Source organism: Anguilla rostrata, chromosome 4 (genome assembly GCF_018555375.3).
Source record: "Anguilla rostrata isolate EN2019 chromosome 4, ASM1855537v3, whole genome shotgun sequence".
Lineage (NCBI taxonomy): Eukaryota > Metazoa > Chordata > Actinopteri > Anguilliformes > Anguillidae > Anguilla > Anguilla rostrata.
In genome coordinates, this window is record NC_057936.1 from 64,272,124 (window position 1) to 64,293,047 (window position 20,924).

The 20,924-nt window shown below is 47.3% G+C and overlaps 1 long non-coding RNA gene across 2 annotated transcripts; it reads left to right on the forward strand.

Moving 5' to 3' along the window:
• The first annotated feature begins 9,820 nt into the window (after positions 1–9,820).
• Positions 9,821–19,556, forward strand: LOC135253967 (uncharacterized). Of its 2 annotated transcripts, XR_010329724.1 has the most exons (4): positions 9,821–10,524; positions 10,837–10,900; positions 18,541–18,634; positions 18,851–19,556. It is a non-coding gene; the product is annotated as an uncharacterized LOC135253967 (long non-coding RNA). The 2 variants fall into 2 exon arrangements; XR_010329725.1 differs by lacking the exons at positions 18,541–18,634; positions 18,851–19,556 and adding an exon at positions 11,333–13,872.
• The last annotated feature ends 1,368 nt before the right edge of the window (positions 19,557–20,924 follow it).

The following is a 20,924-nucleotide window of genomic DNA, read 5'->3' on the forward strand; positions in this document are numbered from 1 at the left end:
CATTATGTGCGAACATAGTGTGAGCCGCACGTTTGGATAAAACCACGATTTATAAAAGGTGCAGTTTTTTTTTGCGTTGCAAGAAGGCAGGTGGAAATTAGAAACGACCCCCTGCGTATACTACCGGTGAACAAGCTCGTTTTAATAAAATGCAAACAGCATCTGTCATCTCGGGACAGAAGAAACGGAGGTTTCCCACGTGGTTCTTGCAAGTCATTGCTTCAGAAATGTTACCATGGAATTCAGTTTCACATCATATTATTATTATTATTATTATTATTATTATTATTATTTTTATAACAATGCGATTAATTTATGTGTTGTCCTTTATGAATCTCAACAGTTCTGATAATATAAAAAATCACAGAGTTTGGTTTGTCAGGCGCTAGTCTCTGATTTGTTGCAACCTGTAGTGGACCAACCCCAGTAGAAAGGTGAAAACTGTAAGAAAGGCACAGGTAACGGAGGTGGCCTGGCTCTGGATCGGATTGGTTCGGTCTGGCTCATGGGATAGCGCAGTCCTTGTCATCATTTTTGGGCTGAACCAGGTCAACGCTGAACAGATTGATTCCGATTTCCAAGTGTGCCAAGTGCGAGAGGAGAACGAGGCCCGATACTCTTGAAATACATTTTTCTATTACAATGACGAGGTGCCAGGGGAGTCGTTTCATTTTAAAGTCTTTCTGAAAGAGATACTGTTTATTTATTTATTTATTTTTATTCCCCCCAAAGCACTGGAATCGTGCAAGATCATAGACGTGGATTCCCAACCAGTGCAACCTATTACCCAAAATGCCAGCCGGCTTATACAACCCCCCAAGCCCCCGCCCCCCACCCCCCGGGTCAGGAGATGCTGCAGGAAGCTGCTGACCTTACTTACCTGTTCCTGACTGCTGGCCGGCACTAGCCGGGTTGAACAGAACCCTCACATTTCAAACTATTAGCAAAGTACGCCAATAGATTTCTGCAAACCCCAGCAACAGTCTGTCCTGCAAAGGTAGCCTACCCCGTACCACCTTCCCCCCAACCCACCCACCCACCCAACCCCGCACCCCACTGCAATAACAAGCACAAGCGGGGTTATAAATTGAAAAAACAAGGCAATCAGTGTTCGCCATTGTGCGATTTCCACCGGTGTGGCGGAAAAGTGTTGAGACTGCGAGATGAATAACAAGCGGTGAGGTGAGGGAGGCATCACCTCAGGGCAGCGATGGAAAATGGCTGCCGTCGATATTAGCTTTCCTGTTACTCTGCAAATTCTTTTTCGTTCAAACATAGCAAGTCGTGTTATGTCTTCGTCCGAAAAAGAAACACATTCTGTCTTTTTTTCTGGGTCCCTAAAACAACTTTCCAGCGAAGCTGCACTTTTCTTTTTTCTTTTCTGCCTTTAAGAATAAATACTCTATATCTGGCAATCTAATCATCGCAATGCTCATTTCCTTGCTCCGCAGTCAGACGCACAATGAATTTTTTATTCTAGAACCACAGTCGCTAAATGGACAGTTATGTTTTTCCAGCTGTAGAATGAGCTGAACGAGAGCTGGCCAAAGCAGGATGTTTATGGGAGAGAGAGAGAAAAAAAAGAATAGAAATGTAGAAAAACAATCTAAATTACATGCCAACTTCTCCCTCCAAGCCTCAGATAGAACTCAGTTGTCCATTCTCATCCACTTTTTCATAAAGGAGCAAATTTTCACTCAATTTTTCTATTTTTCTTTTGTTAATCATCAATTCGAAATGCAAATTCTGCAAAGTAATGCCTTTTTGTTTTTTATAAGCGAACAGGAGCTTCACCAACATTCACATAATACAAGTTTTTTTTTTTTGTTGTTAATATGCGGTTTCTGGCGAGTGTAAGGGACGTAGTGTACTGTTGCGGAAAGCTGCATTGTGGAGACGGGCAGGCAAGCCAGACGCCACGCACGCGTCCCCCCCCCCTCCCCGTCCCCGTCCTGTCCCCGTCCCCCAGTGGCACGTCACACCGTTCGGCACGCGTTCCAAATCCGCACACACCCCCGCACACCCCTCCCCCCCCCCCCCCCCCCCCGTGTCATCGCATCAGCCTTGACCTCGTTGCGCAACCTCTGCTTGGCGCGGGCCACGGTAACCTCCCTCTTGATGAATAGTTTTAATTTTATCTTCCGGCATAATCCAAGGAGCCTTTTTTTTTTTTTTTTTTTTTTTATTAAAATAAAAAAAAAGACATTAAAAAAAAAAAAAAGAAAAACGTAACACAACCGCCAACAGGCAGCTGCGGTCGCGGCTGCAGGGAGACGGATGGGCCAGCGCTGGCGGCTTTTCCCGCTGGTGCTGCTGCCTTCTCCGGGGCGGCCTGCAGGAGCCCAGGTCAGCCGCGAGGGGCGGTTAAAGTGCCCCCCCCCCCTCCTTTTCGGCGACCGGGGCGGGGGGACCCCATAATGGCCTGGCTCTTGGGTACATTAGTACGGGTTGGCAGAGCGCCCCCCCTCCCCCTCGCCCACTGGGTGTGTACCTGGCGTGGGGGGGGGGGTAGCTTGTGATGATGAAAGTCTGGAAAGAGGTCACCCTGGGCACCCTGACATTTACAGGAGACAGGAAACAGGACAAGATGACAGTCGGGGGTAGGGGGAGGGGTGGATATCATGATTTTGAAGATTCAGGAAGATGCAATGCAGGGCTCTGGTCTGTTGGTTTTCAACGGTGCCCAGCACTTGATTAATTGATTTTTTTTTTTTAACTCGATTACACAGCTAACTCACCTAGCCTGGGTTCTTGGGTTCGAAAAACAGTAAGTTGCCACAGAGCAGCAGACTCTGTGGCAAATGTGGTTGGCAGGCCCCTGGTACAACAGTTGTCACAGTTGTGGGGCAGCAGTGTAGTATAATGGCTAAGGATTTGGTCTTGTAACCTAAAGGTCACAGGTTCGATTCCCCGGTACCCTTGTACCCCGTTGTACCCTTGAGCACGGTACTTAACCTGCATTGCTCCAGTATATATATCCAGCTGTATAATTGGATACAAGGTAAGTCGCTCTGGATAAGAGCGTCTGCTAAATGTAATGCGATGTAGTTGATGTGGGGTGTGTGCTATCAGGAAACCAAGGGGTGTGTGACGGAATTATGTTGTCAGTGGCACAGTCGTTGTGAATTTGGGGGTGAGGGAACCTCTCTGGTCGTCGCCGTTGGTGAAGATGTACTGTACAGCAGGGGGTTCCAGGCTGAGACTCAGGAGACCCGCAGATACTTCGCATTTTTTGTTGTTTTCTTTCTTTCAAACTGGCAGCCAGTTCAGCTGGTCCAGGGAAACAAGATTGTGTGGATAACCAATCATTGACTTCAACCCTCGTGTTGTCCTTAGGGTCAAAAATGACCCTGTTCTGAGTTTAACGGCAGAGAAGCTCCTGAAATTTAATTTTTTTCATCATGAAATTTGATTACTTTCCCTGCAGTTGACCCTGCCATTAGAGAAACGTAAAAATTTTTGTTCATATTTTTTATAAAAGCGGTACTCTATCAGGGAACATAGATTGTCTTATGAGTCTTTTTTTTAGCCTGCAGTTATAAAATCAGAAGCCATAACAAAAGTTAAGCACCACAGATCTATTACAGCAAAAAATCAATAATGATGTGTGTTTTCTAGTAAAAACAAGTGGTGTGGACTGAAGAATGTCTCTCCAGACTGTGAAGTAGGAAAACAGTTATTCATGGATTTATTGATGAGTGACAGGTTGTTTCTGCATGAAAAATATTGATTTAGGGTTTTTTTGCCTTGTGGACAAGGGGTGCATGCATAGTATGAAGACAACACAAGAGTTCAATGCATAGTTACTGAAACACACCAAAAGCCCAGAAGAGCGGAGGTTGTTACAGCAGCAAACTCCATATTAATGCCCGTAATTTTGGATGAGATGTTGATATGTCAGGTGTCCACGTACTTTTGGCCACGTAGAGTAGTTTGGTCTCATCACCAGGCAAACTTTGTGTTTAAATAAATCGACCACGGTTGCCTTTGGTCGGCACTGCATTAGTTCAAAATCTAACAAGAATTGATCTCAAATTGATCTTATTGACAACATATTGACAACTGAATTAGCAGGTTAAGGTCCCCTACAAATCGTGACACCGGCCCGTCTCGGCGAAGAGAGCGATGAGGTCTTTCGGCCGGGGACCGTGGCATTTTCGCTCGGGTTTGTGAACTGTGCTTCTCGCAGTTCGGAAAGAGGCACCTGCTCAGGCTCACCCGCGTTGCCGTGGCCACCCCGACCCAGGTCACGTGACCGATTCCCACGCGTCGGCCGGACGAGAGTGTCTCAGGACTCAGGCCGCATGCCTGACGCGCTCCGGAGTGTGATGACACGTCGGGAGAAAGCAATAAGAGTGTTATTACTGTGCGCATATTTGCGTCTATTTCTGTTCCGGATGCATCCGGCCAGGGAGGGCCATGAAACCATGCAGCAGACCTCCACCCCCCCCACCCCACCCCACAGTATAGAGTTGCCTATAACCACCAGCTCTAGATGGTTTATGAACATTAGAAATTCACGCAGAGACAGACGCGGCTGCGTTCTCATCAAAGTACGTGGAGTGGAGAAGAAGTGCAGTGGAGAGGTGGTTTGTCATTCGTTCATTCGATTTTAAAAAATGTTATTTTTTAACGCCGGTGCCGCGTTAACGGCGACCGTAAAACCGTGGAAACACGAGGGCTGTCCTTCTGGCCTTTTGACCCGAGATGTTTGCCTCAGTGTGAACAGGAGCTGTTTTTATTTTTTTTTGACGTTATCTCTGACCTCCTTCCCGTGAGCTGAGGCCACAGCGCAGCCTCTGATTGGCTCGTTTTCTGTTTCTCCTGCACAGTGACGCCAGGAGAGGCCGTCTACCGTGCAGTCTGTAAGTATTTGGACAGTGACACGGGTGTTGTTGTTTTGGTAATCAAACGGGCCGTAATTCCTGTACGTTTCACCCAGAATGAGTCTGAAGACCTTCAAATTGAAACTGGCCGTGTGCACTTTAACCTCGTATTCATTGTTTAATTCCAAATCCAACGTGCTGGAGTACAGAGCCAAAAAATAAAAATAATCACTGTGCAAATACTAATGGACTGTGCTGTGTATGCATTGTGTTGTTATTGGTCTTTATTGGCCTTTATGGTCAAAGCCAGCGAGACATAATATACTGTATACCTGTGTCTATGCCTACATATTGTATATGTGTGTGTGCATGTGTGTGTGTTCGTGCGTGCATGCACGCATGTGTGCATGTGTGTGTGAGTGCGTGTCTGTTCATGCATGCTTGCATGTGTGCAGTATGTGTGCATGTGTGTGTGAGTGTGTGTCCGTGCGTGCACGCTTGCATGTGTAGAGTATGTGTGCATGTTAGTGTCTGTGCGTGCATGCTTGCATGTGTACAAAATGTGTGCGTGTATGTGTGTGTCCTTGCGTGCATGCTTGCATGAGTACAGCATGTGTGTGTCCTTGCGTGCATGCTTGCATGAGTACAGTATGTGTGTGTGTGTGTTTGTGTGCATGCTTGCATTTGCACAGTATGCACAAGGAGGAAGATATTGGCTCTTCTCTTTACCTGCTGAGGTTTTGCGATTACATCACAGGGCTTGGAAAGCACGACCGAGCCCTCTGACACGAGAGCGAGCATTAAAATCGGGGATTAAAAAACTGGATTCTGGCAGCCAACTGCCTCACACCTCTCGGCAATCCACCAGCTCAGTTGCAAAATCGTTCTGCGGGAGGAGCGCTGTTCGTTGCACGGACACCACAGGGCAGCGCGCAGGTGACTGCTGACTGCGGTTGGGTGGGAGAGACGCTCACCTGTCTTACAGGTAACGCTGTCGGCGGCTCAGCCTCTGAGGCTCCAGGCCTCTGCCGAGCGCTGCTGCTGTGACCCAATTTCAGGTTTTTTGGGTGGCGGGGGGGCGCTGAAGACTGCTGGCCACCTAGGGGGGTCCCCACATAATGCTGATGTGCGTGCGTTTGCACCGAGAACTTGTCACGACACAACGCGGGTCGCGTTTCCCCTCCTCTTTCGCGCGGAAAGGCAGCAGACCAAGGATCCTCTCCTTCTCCTCCTGATCTATTAACGTTCACTTAAAGACAGTCGGGATTCATTCTGTTTTTTCGTCGTTTGTGGGAGGTCTTTTTAAATTTATTTTGGCCGGTTCCCACAGCTTAGAGTCACAGGTTCCACTCTCGGCTACGCTATGTCGTTTGTCTGTTATAACCTGGACATTTGCATTAAATAGAGCAGATTTAAGATCGCGTCCATTCTGCACCTTCCTGACTATGGATTGCATTTGAAAAGTCGTCTTCATTTCTTCTCTGAAGTCCAGACAATGTGCTTGAAATGTATTTTTAAAAATTAAATAGTTAACTAGCAAAAATAGTTTTCTTTATAGCGCAACCATACTTGGTCATGGATCATTGTGTCATGGCATTAGCGTTTAATTTATAATTAGGCCTACAATAAATATTATCTTTTGTTTTTGTGGAACTAGATTGTGATAACTCGTGTTGCATTACATTCAGTTGTGCCATTAGAAGATTGCCTTGTTCATTGAGGCACTAAATTTCACAATGTAAAAAAAACCTCTTGCACAGATGCTGTGAATCTGGCACTGCTTTTCATGCAAGTTTTCATAGTGATTTATTGGTTGAGCACTCAATGAGAACGGCGTCAGGTTGAATAACCTCCCCCCTCCCCCCCCTCCATTAAATATAGATAATCACAATGCTTTCATTAAAATTATTGAAGGCCTTGTGCCTGCCTTTCAAGCAAAGCCATTAATTATTGATTTTCGGCAACCCCCCTGCTTTTTAGGAAAGTGATATCTGCTTTCGCCAAAATCGATTTTGGCGGCGAACACGTCCTCCGGGGCTTCTTTCCATCGCACGACACCGTTAACAAAACATCTGGAAGGATGTTCCCCGAAAAACCGCCAAACATCCTTTAAGCCGGCCCGAGTCAGGGGGGGGGTGGCGAGCACCCGCTTGCAGCTCCTCTTTTGCTCCGGTGCTCATGTGTTTTGTCTTACAAGGGATCGCCCGAAACATCTGTCCCGAGCTCCCGGCCTGGAGGGGGGAGCGGGGGGGGGGGGCGGGGGGGGGGGGGGGTTGACCAGAACAGGAAGACGGAAATGAAGAAAGGATGCGGACAGACACCGAATGGAAAAAGAACAGACGACGTACAGTATGGAGGGAGAGGATAGAGGGAGAGGCAGAAGAGAGGAAGTAAGCATGAGAGCGTGAGGGAAAACAGGAGGAGGAAAAGATGAATTGAGGGAAAGAGAGTGAGCAAAGCTGAAAGTGAGAGGGGTGGGTGAGACGGGGATAGGAAAAAGAGAGTGAGAAGTACGGTAGAAAAAGGAGAGGAGAGGAAACAAATGTTTGGAGTGGTTGCAGACACAGCAGAAGAGGAGGAGAGGAGGGAGAGAGAGGGGGATGGGGAAGAGGCAGAGAGAAAGGAGGCACACGGAGAGAAAGATGGTGCCGGTTGTTTATTTTGTGTTCTGGGAGGAGCTTGCACACGAAGAATACAGATAACAGCTAATCTCGGGGAGGTGGGGTGAGGGGCAAGAACAGCCTGTGCAGCCAACACGAACTCTAATTGGTCAAATATTCAGTGGAGTGATACAAGTTGGGTCCCAGTTTGGTCCTGGGCAGGCATGCGTCTATGTGTGTGTCTATGTGTGTATGTGTGTGTGTCTATGTGTGTCTTGGTGTGTTGTGTTTGTGTGTGCATGTGTCTGTGTTTATGTGTGTCTGTGTGCATGTGTGTCTAAGTATGTCTGTATGTGTGTGCGTGTGTGTCTAGGTGTGTCTGTGTTTGTGTGTGTGTGTCTGTGTGTGTGCATGTGTGTGCACTGTAAATGTGTGCGTGAGTGTGTGTGTGTGTGTGCATGAGTGCGTGTGTGTGTGTTTGTGTGCATGTGTTTGTGTATCTGTGTGTGTTTGTGTGCGGTGTGTGTGCACTGTAAATGTGTGCGTGTGTGTGTGTTTGTGTGCACGTGTTTGTGTACTGTAAATGTGTGCGTGAGTGTGTGTTTGTGTGCACGTGTTTGTGTATCTGTGTGTGTTTGTGTGCGGTGTGTGTGCACTGTAAATGTGTGCGTGTGTGTGTGTTTGTGTGCACGTGTTTGTGTACTGTAAATGTGTGCGTGAGTGCAGACTGTGGGTATTTCTCACATATAAACGTGTACTCCCCAGGACTGTGGGCATTTCTCACATATAAACGTGTGCTCCCCAGGTGTACTCCCCAGGTGGCTCGCCATGTCAGCGCCTGGAGGCCAACAGGTAACACCGTCACCCAGGGAAACGCTTTCAGGCCCGCTGACACTTCCTTGGGCCCGCGCCAGCCCCAATCTGTCAACGGGAGCTCTCCGGGACACACGCACAGGCTGCCACAGAGTCGGGCTGGGAGCAGCTCCTGCAGGCTGGGTCCCACGTGATCGGCGGGAACCGAATCCAAGCACATTCCATCCCGGAAGGCGGGTGGGAGGGAGCTGTGGAAGCCGCTCGTGTGATTGACGGACACAGCCTAGAACGAGGGGGGGGGGGGGGGGTCCTTCAGCCCTGGTGTTGGAAGGTCACTGGGTGTGCTGGTGCTGGTGTTCTTCACTGTTAATCAGCCCTTGCTTGAATCAATTAAAGCAGTCAGTTACACTGGTTTAACTCACCTCACCAGGTTTCACCAGCCCTTAACCCATTTTAGGAATGTTATTTCAAAGTTTTTACGATGTTCTAGGAGCTCCACTGCTTTCAGTTACCAGCAGCGATTGTTACATCACCATTAGAATGTTCAGTTAAGAACATTCTAGTCGCATATTTGTGACCTCTCACACTTCAAAGGGTTAATCGGTTGTTGACTCTTAAAGTGATTAATTACAAAAATCAGTGGATTTCTCAGCCCTCCATAACCTGGGCTGGGGACCCCTGGTCCAGAATCAGCTCAGTTCCAGCAGCCCTCTAGGAACACGGTTAGTGGCCCCTAGAACGGACCACTGGCCCAAATCCCTGAGTTCATCGCCCAATACGCACGGCGGTGAGAGCGTGTTGCCGGCTTCTGCCGCGAGTCGCCGGTAATGCCACCCTGCGTTTTTCTCCCCCGTGCGGCTGCTCTCGAGACTCGGTGGCGGAGCGAGAGCGTGTTTTTATTGCGTGCAACAAGGCCGACCGCAATAATCCCTGTGTGAAACAGGATTGGATAGCCACGAGCCAGAAAGGAGGCGAACGGACCGTTTTTGGGTGATGTCACCCCGCTGGGGACTTGTTAAGTGCTTGCGTCTTTTTTATTGTTTTTTTTTTTTTTTTCAAATTGCATGGGTCTGTGCAAATCCCCTGGAGACATTCCCTAAGAGGAACATTCTTGCGAAAGGTGGAGAACAGTTGGAGCGTTTGTGCCAGAGGTTTAGGGCATTGAAGTTCTAATCAATTTGCTTCACACGCACACGCGCCAGCACTCCCCAGCGCCTGCCGCGGCTGAGGCACTACCGCAGTGCTCTGCATTCAACGGTAAAATTTAGGGAAAATTACAAACGATGCTTTGCACGTATTTTTTCTTTCCAGACAGTAATTCTTTTGCAAACACGTGTCCTCTAACAGTACATTTTCATAGCCTAAATTAGTTATTTGTCAGCAGATATTTTAAAAGACAATTAAAAAACTGTAATATGCTGCTTGCATGGGTAATCAAACTCCACATATTAATCGATGGCAGAGCCACCTTTTTCTGCAATAACAGCTTTAACAGAGGTAAGTATCTACCAGCTGTTCCAGTGCACACTGTCTGGGAGTGATTCACTGCAGGGAAGACGTTTCTAGAGGCTGGACTAATAACGCACGGGCCCAATACTCGCTGTGAGATGGAGAACAAGGAGACAGAGCAAATAACTTGCTTGTTGAGTGGAGTCTCAGTCCCAAAACGCAAAATAAAAATAAAAATGACATTAAAAAAAAAACCAAAACAAAAAAAAAAACATCAACGACCGTACACAATAATAGTTTGTAACTGAATACAAAATTTGATTTGGTTCTTGGTGAGAGATTTGAAGTGGCCAATCAATGAAGGCGTTACCTGCAGGTGGCAAGCGCGTGCAAGTGACCACAAGGATCGATTTATCCTGAACTCCGTTTGCCTAGTCTAGCTATGGATTGACCAAGTGGAGCTGCTAAACGCAAATTATTGAACGAAAAGGACGTGAGGGAAGTCGCCATTCTTAAAAATGTGCCTTCAATCCATGACCTTTTTAAAGCACAGTCACACTCACTGGATAACACCAGCGTTGAAGAGGCTAAGGTAGCCGTTAGCCAAAGCACCACTCCCGCAGCAGAACAACAACAGCAGGTTAACAGTAGCAGCAGCAGCTACACCACAGCGACTTGCACACCATAGCCTGTTACCCCACCAATATCGGCTGGCGAGGATGAGGATTATTATCCTCGTTATGCCGGTGCACCGTAGCACCCTAACCAGTCATGGACGATCTGTAGGCTGGCTAGTCTGCTAACTAGCCCAGCTGAATTTCCAGTGCGACGTGCAAGTAAGAACTTTAGTGTTTGGATAAGTTGCATATTTAAATAAAATTGGCTATATAATTTATTGTACCCCCTCTAATTAACTTATTGTATGATACTATACTGTAATACGCACGTTATTTGCTCTGTTTTCTTCCTCTCAATCTCACCTCAAGTTTCCAAAGAACTAGCTAGCTGTAGGTAATGTTGCTACTGACTTGTTAGCTGTGGTTTCAGTAGCCAAAAGGCAGCATGTAGGCTAAAACTAGTTTAGCTAGTGACTTTTATTTATTTATTTATTTATTTAGTCGCTGATAACGTTTTTGCATTTTTACTAGGCTGACCAGACGTCATCTTTCCCCCGGACATTTCTACTTTTTGCGACCGAAAATATCCGTCCAGGTGAGATTTCTAAATTCCTAAAATGTTCGGTTAGGTTTTGCTTGTCCCAAAGACCGTATTTATACGAACATATAGCCTAATTTTATTTTCATGATGCTCGCCCGCCCTTGTCCTCTTTTTTTAAAGTCCAATATTTGTAGAAGTAGAAAAGGTCATAGTGTTTGACAGAATTCGGAATGCCGTTGCCCAGCGTCTGAGGAGGCCATGTTTTGCTATTGGAAGCATGGGCAGTGTCAGGTTTGTAACACGAATAGCGCTTAGAATTTTGGCCAAAAAAAAAAAAAACTCTATCTTGGTCTCATCTGGCCACAAAACCTTTCCCTATATCTTCGCTGGATCGCTCACGCTTTCTGGCAAACTTCAGACGTGCTCTGTGTTAGCTTGTAGCTTCGTACTGAGTAATGGCTTCTCTCTTGCCGCCCTCGCACACAGGCCGGTTTTATGCAGAGCTCTTGACGTCCTTGACTGGGGCACCTTTATTCCACGGAACTAGAGTGATTGATGGCCTCGCCATGGCTGTACTCACAAGTCTCCTTCTTGCTTGAATGCTGAGCTTTAAAGGACTTACATTTTCCATGCAGTGCCTGGGTGGTGTAATGCTGCTCCCACTTCCTGATTATTGATCCAACAGTGCTCATTGGGATATATAATCCCAACACTTGGGATACTCTTTTCCTAATTTGGGCACTTGCATTACTCCATCTCTAACTTACACTGAATGCTCTTTCGTCTTCATTTTCACACGTTCCCTTTGGATTCACAGACTGGCCAGTGGCACTGAAACAGAGTTTTTGGTTTTGGTTCAGAAAAATGTGACTGTAACTTCAAAGGTTTTGCAGGTCGCTTGTGGCTTGTGGGGTCTGGAGGAAAGGAGGCAAGCTTTTTTCTATCAGTTTTTGTTTTAGCAGTGGTCCTGTGTAGGTACGTGCATAACCAAGGCGGCACTAAGTACGACCTCATTTTACTCCTATCCCATGGTATACGTCACCCCAAAATCCAAAACATTTTTGTGTGAAATTCTTTGGAAACCCAGAGTTTCCACACACACTGAAACCCAATAAATGACGTGATTTTAAGAGCGGATTTTCTCCCAATTCTCCTGCCACACTGTCACACCGCCTGACGCCAGGCTCAGTGTGCTGGCCAAATAACACACATGAGACACCAGCGTTAGCCTCGTAGCCAGATGTGAGTGTTCATAGTGCTAGGCTACTGCTGCCACCCCCAAGGAAAAATCTGAAATGGGGCATGCTACCAACCAGGCCTGCATTATCGACTATCATGGTGCCTGACAGTAGATAATGCTACTAGGCTGGCCATCTAGCCATCTAATTTTAGAAAAGCAAGGTTGCCCAACCCTGATTGAAAATGCATCAAAAATTGGCTAGCCAACTAGCAAACGTTAGCTAGTAACTTAAATTTTTTTATTTAGCATGCTCACCCATTTTAACTTTTGGTATGTTGATCTTAATAAATAAAAACAAATTACTTGATCTAAAATGTGTTCTTTTAGGCACTACCTAAATACAAAGAAATGTTGAATTGAAATGGCACAATATTTATTATTTATTTATTATAAATTTTAAATGTAATACATTTTTTGCTGCAGCTTACCTGAGCTCACCTCACTCATCGCTGATTTCTCAGTTGGAACTGCTTAACATTAGAAAGAAGGGACTTGCATATTTAATTGACAGCGCTGTTGTTCGGTCTACCGTGAGTCATGGCGTGACTGTTATTTTTGGCATCTGTGATTGGGCCAAAGCCAAGCAGCTAAAAAACGGGCTACGTTTTTGAAGTTCGCTCCCTGTTGTTGTCGTCGGGCGGCGTTGCTCATTACGGCGAGTGCGGTTGGCTCCGGTGCAGGTCTCTCAGCCACCCGCGTCAGTGTAAGTCAGCGGTACCAATACGGTAAAAATATCAAGTCGGTAATTTTTTTCCCCCCCACAGGAACATGTAATCAAAATAGGCGTTTTTTTTTTTTTGGCTGGACCGCAACAGCGGGGCCAGCCCTACGAACGCGAATGTCTGTGACTGAGTGAGTGGTGAAGTTACACCATTGGTCGGCCGAGTTATGAAGTCAAACCATTGGTCGGCCGGTCCAGCCATGCACTAGGTTTTGACCTGGTCTTGTTTTTTTTTAGTCTAATGTCTCCCCATATGTCAATTTGTTAAATTGTTGTGTTATTTGGAAAATAATTTCAATGTTTTGTGGAAGAATCAGTGACGGTTCACGTCACTGCCGAAATACACCGGGTCCCTGTATCTCAGGTGCATTGTGGGGCGACCCGAACCCTGCCAGGACTTCACGACCATATAAGGCCCCCCCCCCCCATTTCCCTGGTGCGAGGTCTCTGCCTCCATTTTCTACAAAGTGGCGAGATGGCACTTCCGCCATTTCAAAACACGTGTGAAAATCAAGCCCATGGAAAGTCAATGGGCGAAATGACCCATTCATTTTGTCCATGTTTTTTTTTTTTAATTAAAAATTTTTTTTTAACACAGTCTATGGCTGAAGTGCTGCTTCTTCTCACGTGATTAACATTACTACTGAACTCAAAAACCAGGAGCCTCTGATCTTTAACTCAAACCTGTAATGGCCGACTAGCTCCTAGCGTGGCAAGTTTGCCCCTGCGGAGAGAGTTTTTATGCTGTTACCCTTTTGGGCCAATAGAGGTCACTGTTTCCACCACAATTTATTGCTAAAAAATATGATGCAATACAATAACCACTTCTCTCAAATTGTATTTGTTTTTATTCATTTGATTGGTTATGCTTAATTAGGTGTTTTTTTTTTAATGTATTTTTTTATTTTGAGGAGGCAGTGCCTCCTTTGCATACCTGGAACAGTAGGTGAAGGCCACAGGTAGCAGCTAACGGTAATGCTACTGCATCTTTGCTACTGCATCAATTATTTTCATCTGTGTGAACTGACAGTGGAGTTTTACTCACCAACTCTAAGCTGAAATCAGCCCCTGTCCCCCCCTACCCCCCCCCCCCCCCAATTTATCCCCCACATTCTGATCGATTGCAGACTCTTTTGTTGCATGTTGTTGTGAAGCGATGGACTTGACAGCTGTTTAGAGTCACATGTAAAGATTTTGGTCTCAGTGCCACTGTCTGTGACAGAACCACATGTAAAAAAATAAAATTAAAAAAAATCAGTGCCACATGTTTAATAAGTGTTACTCGACAGAGATGGAAAATGTCCTTAAGGTAAAAAACATTTTACCTTAAGGACTAAAAAACTTTTAGTTTTTTTTTTTGCAAGCAGTTCTGAGAGAGAGAGAGAGATGAGGAGAAGAAGGAAGAACGGGGAAGAAGTATCGGAGAAAGCAAAAAATACAGGGCGTGCCCGTATCTGCCTTTTTCACAGAAGGGCATAACCAGATTAAAACGTTTGCCCTGGCCTGCAATAAAGACTTAAAAAACCCCACGCGTCAGCAGAACAGAAAAAAAACGTGAACAATTGACTTAAGAACTACGCTGCGGGCCCTGTCTGAATGCTGCACATCAACCTAACACTGCACCCTAACACTGCACTGCACCCTAACACACTGCCCATCAACCTAACACTGTACTACACCCTAGCACAACACATCAGCCAAACACTGCACTGCACCCTAGCACACACTGCACATCAACCAAACACTACACCCTAACAAACGGCACATCAACCTAACACTGTACCCTAACACTGCGCTGCACCCTAACACACTGCCCATCAACCTAACACTGCGCCCTAACACACTGAACATCAACCTAACACTGCACCCTAACACACTGCCCATCAACCTAACACTGCACCCTAACACACTGAACATCAACCTAGCACTGCACTACACCCTAACACATTCCACTGAGCTCTAACACTGCGCCCCAACACACTGAACATCAACCTAACACTGCACTGCACCCTAACACACTCCACTACGCTCTAACACTGCATACCAGTCTTACACCTCATTGCAGCTTAAGCACTACACTGCAACCCGCACAGGCGCAAAAATGCAAGAGGGCTCCAGAAAGAGGTGTGTGTGTGTGTGTGAGTAAGTGTGTGTGTGTGTGTGTGTGTGTGTGCGTGTGTGAGAGTGTGTGTGTGTGTGTGTGTGTGTGTGTGAGAGTGTGTGTGAGTGTGTGTGTGTGTGTGTGTGTGTGAGAGTGAGTGTGAGTGTGAGTGTGAGTGTGTGTGTGTGTGTGTGTGTGTGTGTGTGAGAGAGAGTGTGTGTGTGTGTGTTTGAGTGTGAGTGTGAGTGTGTGTGTGTGTGTGTTTCCATAGCCCCCGAATGCATTATTTTGACACGTGTTTACGTTCGGAGCTGCAGATGACACGTTGGGGTTGTTTGCAGCCTGCGACGTGTTCCTCGCGCCTCGGCCTGAGCGGCTGTCGGGTCTGACTGCGGCCTCGCCCGGGCCCGTGATTTATGGCCTTTTCACGCCCCCCCCCCCCCCAACCCAAAAAAAGACGTGACTCCTTGTATAGGAAAGCCGAGGCAGAGTTATATGTTGATGTACATATATGTGGCGTTGCCCCCCCACGCCCCCCTCCCTCCAAGGCCGAAAGTCTATCAAAGGTCCCCTCTGACAGGCGGTTGGGGAGCGCCTCGCACACTGCCCTCTCTGTCGGGGGGGGGGTTTACTTTAAGGCAGCCCCGGGGCCATGGCGTGTTTGACTCAGTGAGGTGACACAGAGCCGTCTGTGTCCAACCGGCCCCCTCGCGCCCGCCCCATAATGGTCAGCCGTGTAAACATGACTCTCTCTCTCTCTCTCTCGCTACCTCTCTATTTCTCTCTACCTCTATCTCTCCCACTATCCCTCTTTTAATCTCTCTCTCCCTCCCTCTACCTCTCTCTCTCCATCTCTCTCTCCCTCTACCTCTCTCTCTCTCTCTCTCTCTACCTCTACCTCTACCTCCTATCTACCCTACTATCCCTCTTCCAATCTCTCTCTCTCCCTATCCCTCTCTCTACCTCTACCTCTACCTCCTATCTACCCCACTATCCTTCTTCCAATCTCTCTCTCTCCCTACCCCTCTCTCTCTACCTCTATCTCCCCCACTATCCTTCTTCCAATCTCTCTCTCTCTACCTCTATCTCCCCCACTCTTTTAATCTCTCTCTCCCTCCCTCTACCTCTCTCTCTCTCTATCTCTCTCTCTCCCCCTCTATCTTTCTCTCACTCTCAGACACACTCCCCTCAGTCTTATCTCCTACCATTGTACTCCATTCAAAATAAGAAAAAATCTCCTGTTTAAAGGGTCCATGTCTATTTGACAGACTGGGAACGCCATGTCTCTGATCCAAACTGTGAATTATCTCACAAGACTTTAACTCGTAGGGCTAGGCCCCCCCCATCTACCGTCTGCCGTGGTTTTTTTTTCTCCACTGGGGGTAACGAGAGCGAAGGCACAAAAAAAAAAAAGATGACATGCTGCTCTGCCCTAGGTGGTGAGGGTAGGTCCAGAGGCAAGGCAAAAACGAAATCCTGCACAGGCCCCATTCACCACTATGCTCTGTAGAGGCCCCATTCCCCACTGTGTTCTGTAGAGGCCCCATTCACCACTATGCTCTGTAGAGGCCCCATTCACCACTGAGTGCTGTAGAGGCCCCATTCACCACTATGCTCTGTAGAGGCCCCATTCACCACTGAGTGCTGTAGAGGCCCCATTCACCACTGTGTGCTGTAGAGGCCCCATTCACCACTGTGTGCTGTAGAGGCCCCATTCCCCACTGTGTTCTGTAGAGGCCCCATTCACCACTGTGTGCTGTAGAGGCCCCATTCACCACTGTGTGCTGTAGAGGCCCCATTCACCACTGTGTGCTGTAGAGGCCCCATTCACCACTGTGTGCTGTAGAGGCCCCATTCACCACTATGTGCTGTAGAGGCCCCATTCTCTGCTATGTGTGACTTCCTTCTCCCTGAGAGCAGTGCCATGCTGGGTTAGAGGCTTTTTTCCTGTACCCGTGTGCCTGACAAAATGGAATTTCAAGCATTTGTTTCTCATGAGGAGGAAGAAGACGCCCCCCCCCCCCCCAACCCCAACCACCCCCCTCCCCACCCTCCCGCTCTTCAGGAAGTCTCCTAACAACCTGCACATTTTCTGGATAGGGATCCATTTGTTCGGAATGAGGAAAACAGGGCAGCGAGCGCTGCAGCCCTGCGGTGCGCCCCGCTCAATAAAAGCAGCCGTTTTTTTTTTTGGGGGGGGGGTGGAGGGGGGTTTTTTTCTGGTCGCAGGAGAAAGAATGTTATATACAGTACATATTCTTGCGCGTTCACCGCTGTGGAACCATATCCAGTGACCTCAAGAAGGTGTGACATTCCTCACAACGCAGGTCATTTCTGACTCACTCGAGTATTTGGAAACTTTTCGATATAATCAAGGGGGGAAAAAAAAACACGAAGCTGTATTTTTTTTTCTTTCTTGTAAAACCACAAGTTTCTAATTATATCCATGGCCCCGAATTCTAGGCATTCACAGTCGGTTGGGCCTGCAGTAACGCCATTCCTTTCCTGACGGGGGGTGGCGGGGCGAACCGCTCCTCTCCTGAAGGGAATAAATTGTTCATTATCTTTACTGCTAGCGACAGTGATTCATTCTGCATCATACCTCCCCACACAAAGAAATATATCCCCCCCCCGCCCCTTTCCCCGCACCCTCCCACAGCTGAGGTCTCTGATGTGTGATTTATCAGACTCCTCGTGACATGAGGCGACTGGTGTGCAGAACAAAAAGAAAAAAGCGATTATGCCTCCTCTCCGGGCACCGTACGAAAAACAGACACTTCTGCGTAAACAGCGTCGGTTTTCCCAGAAGTTCTGTGTCTTCGCGGTTTCGGACGTTATTTTTCCGAACCCTCGAGCGCCGCTCTCGTTTTTTTTTTCTTTTCTTCCTCAAATGCGGCGAAAAACACGCCGGGTCCTGAAGACCACCCCGGTGGGCACGCCGCCCGCCAGTATGGACGCCAGCTGAAGGGGGGGGGGGGTTTGTTAACGGGAGGTCGGCGAGCTGGCTAACATCTGCCGCGCCGCGCCGCGGTTGCCGTTGGAAACCGGGTCGGACCTGTGGCGGCCCGCGGTCCGGTGAGGACAAGGCCGCCCCGGCTTATCGAAGCGGGCGGCGGGAAAAGTCCTTCGGGCGGCAGCAGGAATTCCGCATCGAAAAAACCAGCCGGGTCGGCGGCGGAACCTGATGACCCGGCGACGGGGCATGTCCCGTGGCTGTTCGCCCCACGCGGATTCCGCGCTCGGGAGAAGGAACAGAGTCGGTCTCTGGTGGGCCGGAGGAGGAGGAGGTAGGCCTCGTCCAGCCTCAAACCGGTGCGCTGGAATTTCCCACGCGGGCCTAATCCCTCGGCCCGCCGCCGACAGGCCGTAATCCTGCGCACACTGTAATCTGGCTAACTCCTGTAATCTCGTTTTGCACGGTAGTCGCAGAAAGTTGAGCAGTAAAGTACTTACACTCAGTACTGCAAAATGCAGCGTGGAGGAGGAGGCGCTAGACACCGTGACCTGGATCGAAAGGTTCTAACCTTCTAACCATTTCAACGCGTTTCTAGTTACTTGCCCGTTGGTTTCTTTAGAAGCCTCGTTTCACTGTCGTGCTTGTTAAAGTTGCCTCTTTTTTTTTTTTTTTTGAGGTGCTGAGCTGGGCCCTGGCAGCCCTTCAGAAGCTGTACAGTCATAAGACCGCGCGAGCTGGCTCGTCTGTGGAAGTCCCCTCCAGCAATGCTGGTAAAAGCCTTGATTCATACCCTGTGCTTCACACGCAAAGACGTATACCTAGATGAGAGGAGATAGTAGACTATTCCTTAACAAAGAACACAAAGGACTGTGTGCAACTGACATCTGTATCTATGACGATCTTGGCAGCCCGTAGTCCAGTGCACTGTATATTCTCCGCCTGCTCTGTTTCCAATCAGCAAGTTTTTTTTCTTTTCACCCCGCTAGAAAATGTCATCACTCCGCTTGCCAGCTGACTTCAACAGACAGTGAATCGTCCTGCTGTTCATGCTTTATCTTTCAATCTTACTGTAATGTGCTGCTTCACATGCACAGCTGCAGAAAAGTCTTCATTTCACTGCTAGCTTTGACAGAAATCTTTTTTTTTTTTTTGAATAACTGACAATGAAATTTTTTCTTGTTTAAATCAGTTGACCCGCACTGCTTGACACTGCAGAACCACACTGCTTGACACTGCAGAAACACACTGCTCGACACTGCAGAACCACACTGCTCGACACTGCAGAACCACACTGCTCAACACTGCAGAACCACACTGCTCGACACTGCAGAACCACACTGCAGAACCGCACTGCTCGACACTGCAGAACCACACTGCTTGACACTGCAGAACCACACTGCTCAACACTGCAGAACCACACTGCTCGACACTGCAGAACCACACTGCTTGACGCTGCCGACCCACTGCATCCACGGATCCAGAACCGTTCCTTTTCTCTTGTAAAAACTTGGGGCAACTTGCTCGTTTCAGCAAGCCTTGTGCTAACGTAGTTGCTGACCAGGCAATGTGTGATAACTATCCATCACCATCCCCTGGATTCGGCTTAACGACGTGAAAGAAAATGAACCATTGGCGATGTTGGGAATGTGTGCACAGTTGGGAATGTACACATTTCACAAGGTCTACGTGGTGAGGGTATGTCCCTGTGTGTGCTGTCGGGAAATGAATGTGGTTCTGGGAGAGTCCATTGAATGACAGCCAAACAGAGATGCATAACCACATTCACAAGGCATACAAGTGCTTGCTTTAGTCCACTGGGCATTTTAATTAATGACAAATGAACACACGGGGCTGTTGTATATGAAAACAAGGGAGGCTTAAAATGCATAAAAAGTAACAAAATATCCAAGTTTGGTTGCTTGCAAGCGGTTCTCATGACTGGGACTAGCCGCATCCAATTCACATTGTCATTAGGGCCAGTTTGACTAAGTAACTGGCCATATCACTTGACCAGTCAGTCAAAGACCTTAGTTGTGCATTTGCCACTTAGGGATAACTTGCCAATTAGGAACGTATATTGATGCAGGGGAAGGCATTCCAGATATATTGTGAGTAAGCTTATTAATTTCAATTGTGATGGGAAAACCTGTCTTCAACTGTTGAACACTCTCCAGGGTGTAGGCATAGATTTGTCAAAGACTACCTGAACGAGAAGCACCAGCATAACCTCACCGTAGGGGGTTCACCGCAAGACGCAACATACACTGATGATTTATAAAATAATAGTAATTAATAACTAACAATAATTCTGGCATAACCTGAAAACCTAACTATACAGGAAATGCCTCCCCCCCCCTTTCTCCACCCTCATTCCCATTCCCCTCTTCCACATCTTGTTCCATCTATCTTATTTCACCAACCCACCCCCTGCCCCCGCCCCCCTCGCCAAAAAAATCTACATTCCTTTCCACATGTTAATTGTAGTAACAAAGGATTAGCTATCACCACTGTGTTATGGCCCTATTATTGCACTGAATAATTACTACTTACAGTACAGGCGATTCACAAATTTCTTTGTGCAGTAATTTGTAAAAAAAATAGTCGCTCTGGATAAGAGTGCCAGCTACATGCCTAAAGTGTAATTTAAAATGTAAATATGATTATATATTAAAAGGTCCTCTCAGAAGAGAGTAGCATTGGACTTCCATTTTTATCAAAATAACTATAACCACATGGAAATTTTTTGTTATTACAATCAAAGTGTCTCTGTTCAGTTCTGTGCTATGAAGACCTGCTGGTACAGCACATTCGTACAGCGAATTCATTATAAAGTTCTCAGACAGCACACTGAGTAATTATACCTTATAACGGCAATGGACCACAAAGAATGCTTGCATATACAATAAAATGTCCGGTGTTAATTCCTCTCTAACAGACTACATATGAGTCCAATTGGGTTTTGGGTCTTGGGACATAACACTGAACAGTTCACTGTGCGTGAATGAGAGCACTGAAATGGAGACTGCAATTTGCATGTGTGTTTTTAAAAGAACTGATCCC